This window comes from Helianthus annuus, chromosome 12 (genome assembly GCF_002127325.2).
Source record: "Helianthus annuus cultivar XRQ/B chromosome 12, HanXRQr2.0-SUNRISE, whole genome shotgun sequence".
NCBI classification, from domain to species: Eukaryota; Viridiplantae; Streptophyta; class Magnoliopsida; order Asterales; family Asteraceae; genus Helianthus; species Helianthus annuus.
The window spans coordinates 34,118,167-34,124,066 of NC_035444.2; the positions used below are offsets into that span (position 1 = coordinate 34,118,167).

The 5,900-nt window shown below is 40.6% G+C and overlaps 1 non-coding gene across 1 annotated transcript; it reads right to left on the reverse strand.

Annotated features, from left to right (window-relative positions):
* Window positions 1-774: 774 nt before the first annotated feature.
* LOC118485174 lies at window positions 775-880 on the reverse strand. The gene has a single exon (XR_004875479.1). It is a non-coding gene; the product is annotated as a small nucleolar RNA R71 (small nucleolar RNA).
* Between the last annotated feature and the right edge of the window lie 5,020 nt (window positions 881-5,900).

Consider the following 5,900-nt stretch of genomic DNA (forward strand, 5'->3'; position numbering starts at 1 on the left):
CCATCCCATTTGGGCAGACCTCGGGAATTCAAGGAGATGGTTATGATGAGGGATTTGAAGATTATGAGGGTTATGAAGATGATGGGTACGGTTATGGAGGTTATGGTGATCAAGGGGAGTTTGGGTATTTGCAAAGTCAATCTCAAGGGATGGCAAGTGTTGGTGGAATGCCACAACAACAAATTATACCACAACACATTCGGCCAAGACCACAAGGGCCACCAATATAACAACCTATTCCATTGCAACAAGTTCGGCCACAACATATACAACCACAATTTCAAAGGCCGATTCAATACCCACCGATGCCCCAACAACCAATTGCACCACAAGGGCCTATACCAAGACCAATGGGTCCTATTCGTCCAAGGGGTCGATTGGGTGTTCCAAGAAGGCATCTTAGGGAACAAGCAAGGGGAATAGAGGCACATTTCAGGCCAATCATTACTCAAAACCCTTCACCGGTGGTTATCCCTCACAACAACCAAGGGAGAACTTTTGAAGTAAGAACAAACTCGTTGCAAAGTTTACCGAAGTACAAAGGGTTAGCAACGGAGGAGCCGTATTTCCATTTAGAGGCCTATGACTCAATTTGCAACACTTTTGGGAGTCAAGGTTTTTCGGCCGATGAAGTCAAGTTGGTCTTATTTCAGTTTTCTTTGGAGGATAAGGCAAAGAAGTGGTTCTACACTTTGCCTTCGGCATCTATTTACACTTGGGGGGAAATGCAACAAACTTTCTTAGACGAATTCTATACCGCCCAAAAGACCAATGATGCTAGAAAGGGGTTGAGGAGCTTCCAACAACAACATGGTGAGATGTTCCATGAAGCGTTTGAACGATTCAATATGATGATTAAAAATTGCCCTCACCATGGGATTGAATTGTGGGAGTTGATGAATGCCTTCCACGAGGGGTTGAGTGCCGAAGACGCACGTGATTTGATGTCTATCACCGGTGGGACTTTTGGCACAAACTATGAGAACGACGATTGGGAGTTTTTAGAGAATATGGCAATCACTTCAAAAAGAAAGGCTCAAGCATCGAGGAGAGCGCGACCGGCCATTGCCCGACCTCAAGTGCACGCCATAGATGATGGTAATGTTCAAACTACTAACCAAATTTATGATGTTTGTGCTTTGTGTAATGAAATAGGTCATGCGGCTGAAAATTGCCAAGGGATGTTGGACGGGCAATATGAAGAAGTTCATGCTGTTCAAGGTCAAGGTCAAGGAGGGGGTGGTAGAAATTACAACAACATGAATTCCAACACTTACCACCCCGGGTTGAGAAACCACCCAAACTTTCGTTATGGGAACCCTTCAAATCAAGCAAACCTGAATTTCCAAGGAAACCAAGGATTTCAAAGGCAATATCAAATGGGTCAAAGCTTTTCGGGTGGAAATGAGATGATGGAGATGTTGAAGGCGATGCAAAGTGAAATGCAACGAATGAACCAACGTGATGAGGTTCGGATGCAAAAGGACGAGGCCCGTGACAAAAGCATCCAATCGTTGACCACTCAAATGGGTCAACTTGCAAGTGACGTGGCGATGTTAAAGAAAGCAAAAGGCCAGCTACCGAGTGATACGGTGCCAAATCCCAAGAACATAAAAAGCATTAACATCAATGTGGTAAGCACCGTTCCAAATACTAAATTTAATGAAACATTGCTAACTTCTTCGTATCAAGTGAATGCAGGTTTAGAAAAAGATGCCGAAGTTGAGAATGATAAAGAGTATGAAGCGCCAATCGTGCCTATCCGTGTGGGAAAATTAAAAATCCCTCACGCATTGTTGGACTACGGGGCAAGCGTGAGTGTGCTACCAAGCGATTTATACGATATGTACGACTTTGGTCCACTCGAAGGTATAGACACCATGGTGAGCTTGGCGGATGGAAGTTGGAGGCGTCCACGGGGAATGGTTAGGAATGTTAAGATTCAGTTGGGAGAATTTGAATACCCGGTGGATTTCCTAGTTTTGGACTATGATTCTACCAATATGGCATCGCAACAAAGGGTGATTTTGGGTCGACCGTTTCTCTATACGGCAAATGCTCAAATCGATTGTAGAGAAGGAATCATTACTATGACTGAAAAGAATCGTAAGTTGTCATTTGATGTTCAAACTAAGATGATTAGTTACGATTTTATTGTGGCGAAGGATAGCGAGTTTAGTGAAAATGTGTTCCAAAGAATGAGAAAAAAACACCCACCGGACCGTGAAGAAAAACATATGGGGTCAAGCAAGAGCGTATTTGATTACCCATCGAGTCAAAACAAGATGGATGCATTTTGTTCAATGGCACAAGGAAGTGATGGAAGTGATAGGAACCGCTTCTTTGAACCACCATAAATGGGGGTGGTACGGTCTGGCTGAAGACCTGAAAACTTAGCGCTGCTCGGGAGGCAACCCGAGGTTTTTCACTGATCTTGTTATTTCTTTAGTTTTCTTTGTTTCAGGGCCATGGCAACACTCAAGTGTGGGGAAGATGTACGGATACTTGGGTGAAGGTGGTGATAGGAAGTCGGATTATCTACAACATCTGTTGTGGCAAACTTCACCAGGTCGATGTACTTTTTCCTTAGTCTTGTTGTGTTCTTTAGCTTTGAAATATTGGTAGTTAGTTTGTTTGGTGGTGTCATGTTTAAAAAAAAAATTATAAAATGAAAAGTACAAAAAGAAATTTGGGGTTTGAGAATTCAAGCAATTGTTGATGTTTTTGGTTAAAGCAATCCTTCCCTCAAAGCCATACATTGGGACAATGTATCCCAAGTGTGGGGATGGGGGAAATTTTTGGGAGTTTTAAAAAATTTTTGTAAATCCGAGCGAAAATTGTTTAAATTTGAAAGCTTGATATTGTATCACTTGACACACCGACACCCCATTCCTAGTCTTTTCTTGGTGAGGATTTGAGCCACACATGATTGTTATTGATATTTCATTGTTTGAGTGGCGGTGTGTGTTGTTGTGTTAATAGAACTTGTGTGTGAATATTTGTTAAATCCTAGAGTTAGCATGCTTTTGAAAATGATAGGGGGACTTTTAGGTAGCCTCGTCTAGACGTGTGAGAGTGTGGGATTGGTGGGTTGGACCTCATACTTTATATATATGAGCTTGGTATTGTAAGGGGTGGGGGTTTGGTCTTTAGAAAGCCATGTTTGAGCCTTATACCATTCAGTTGTGACCCAAACCTACTTCCTACAAAATTTTACCTTTTGAAATGACCCGGTTTAGGAGATTTAGTATGTAGTATTAATGTTCTTGTATATATTGTTGAGTTTGATGTGTTGTGATGAAAAAAAAAAACAGGAAAATATGAGAAAAATACAAAAAGAAGTGATTGGTTGCAATAGTAGTTGAAAATGTCAAGAAGCTTTGTATATATTTTTGGTGTTTGTTTCGTAGTAGTAGACATAAAAAAAAAAAAAAAAAACCGGGTCAAATCAATTAGTTCTTTCATATGTATTCCACCATTTTCCTACCTTTACACCTAGCCCCGTTACAACCCGCAAGTCCCTTTGATTCTAAAGCATGTTAGATATTTGTTAGGAGGAAACTTGATTTGTATACAAGCTTATTGTCGCGCACACACACATACACGCATTGAGTGGTTTTGCATTACATGCTAGTAATTTTTGTCACCGAGAGTTTGGCGAGGGGTGTGTCTTATGATATGGTTGAAGGTTAGTAAAAGGACGGCACATTTAGCTTGGTTTGCATGTTTGATCGCTTTGGTGTTGAAATAGTTTTTGAACGGGTTGCTTGGGACAAGCAACGGGTAAGTGTGGGGATGTGACGGGTGGTCCGTTGAACAACCCTTAAATGGTTTAAAAATATTAAAATTCCATGCTTTACTTGGTTATTTGCTTAAACTTAGTAACTACGAGTGTTCGTGTGTTTTGCAGGTAAATCGCTTAATTCGGGTAAATTGGAACGTGTAGGCTACGGTTGGAAATTAAATGGCATTGTGACCTTGTGGTTCAAAGAATTAAAAGGACATCACATGAGGGGACTTGGTAATTGATGGCAGTGATTGATTGGAATTATTGTTTTTATACACATAATCTATCGCACAAAGAAAGGAAATAACATCACGTGAATCATCCATCATCATCATATCTTTGATGGAAATTGTGATTGAGATTATGATTGTTTATAATATACACCATCAAGGCACACAAAGTCAACATTAATTGGACAACATCATAATATCTCATTAATGTTCATGTGGGGGCGGCTGTTATTGACGTCAGAGAAGAAAAAAAAAATATGACTTTGGCAATGCACATGGGCCGACTTCATGGGTCTTGGATGCAGCCTTCTTTCACGTGGACTTATGGATGGCATATAATTGTTTTGTCAGCAAACAAACATCATCATCACATCATCTAAGCCGACATATGCACATGGGAGACAAACTATTGTGAGCAGCAACTCTCACGTGGAGAGTAATAAAAAGTCAAACATGCATACATGAAGAACTAGTAGTAGACTCTTGTGAGTGGACTTGTGCATTAGTGGGCCGATAACATCTTGGGCGGCACATGTGGGGGTGTCCTTGATTGGGCCGCCACACAAAAGGTAAGCAACATCACAACAACTACATCCAGTGGGCGGCACATGTGAAGAGGCAAACATCAAGATCACGTGATTTGGAGGGTTCCTCAACAAAACAACAATAGTCAACATCAATATTATCTTCGAGGCGGCTGAATGGATGCACATGTGGGTTTATCTTGGCAGCCGACAAAAAGTGTTGTGAGGGTTTTGACTTTCCATCAACATATATCATGATCATTGGGCTTGGCAGAGGTATCACGTGAACAAAGTGAAAAATTCAGGTTGATACCGTAATTTACGGTTTCACCGTAAATTACGGTGGACTTGAATTCCATCTAAATTCCACCGTAACTCAGGAAAGAAGTACCGTAACACTAATATGTATACCGTAATTTACGGTATGGCCGTAAATTACGGTGGAAGCTGCATCTGAAACGTAACTGCCTCATTAAAGTTAGTTTTATGTTGTCTTTTCAATATCTTTTCATCATTGGACGGTTGTGGATGAACTTGGGGGGCGAATTTTGGCTACTTGCTTGTCTTGTGAACGATTCTTATCATCCGGTTTGTATCTTTGATTCGTATGAACATTGGTTTGACTATGATGATGATTCACCGAGCCATGTCCGGCTAAACTCTTCGGTGATCATCTTAGGTGAATGTTTCTTGAACTTTTGTGTGTTTAATTTCTGAATTTCTAGAATGATAACTTGCGTTGCTTGAATATCATGGTGTATGTTTGATTGCTTGTAGTTTGTTAATCGATAGTGCAATTTCTAGTCTTAATCGTACGTTCTTGGTGCCGTTGGCGATCGAGATATCACGGGAAGGGTTAGGGTTGGTTATTGATTAATTGGTCATCGGGAAACAACCTCGCGTTTATATAATCCGAGTACTTTGTTCCCTTTTATCACTTCAATCATCTATACACGAGTTATGTCTATGTAACTCTTTCTAGTTGGAATTACACACAATTGTTTAAAGAAACTGAAACCTAAGGTTATCATTGTTCTCTCCTAATTTGTTTTACAACCAACTTTGATTTGAGTTAGTTTTTAATTTAGTTTTCTAAATCAACAATCCAAACTCTTGAATTTTAATTTCTGCAATTTAGTCTAACATTAGTTTAAGTACAAAGCTATACAATCAACACATCTTCCACATACTCCCTGAGTTCGATACCCTACTACCACTATCTATAGTTGTTTGGGGAATAAATTTGCGTGACCCACGACATCACGTCAAACCCAGTCTCTCAGACTGGACTCCCTAGTCTCTCGGACTAGACCTCCCAGTTTCCCAAACTGAACTACCCAGCCTCTCAGGCTAAACCTC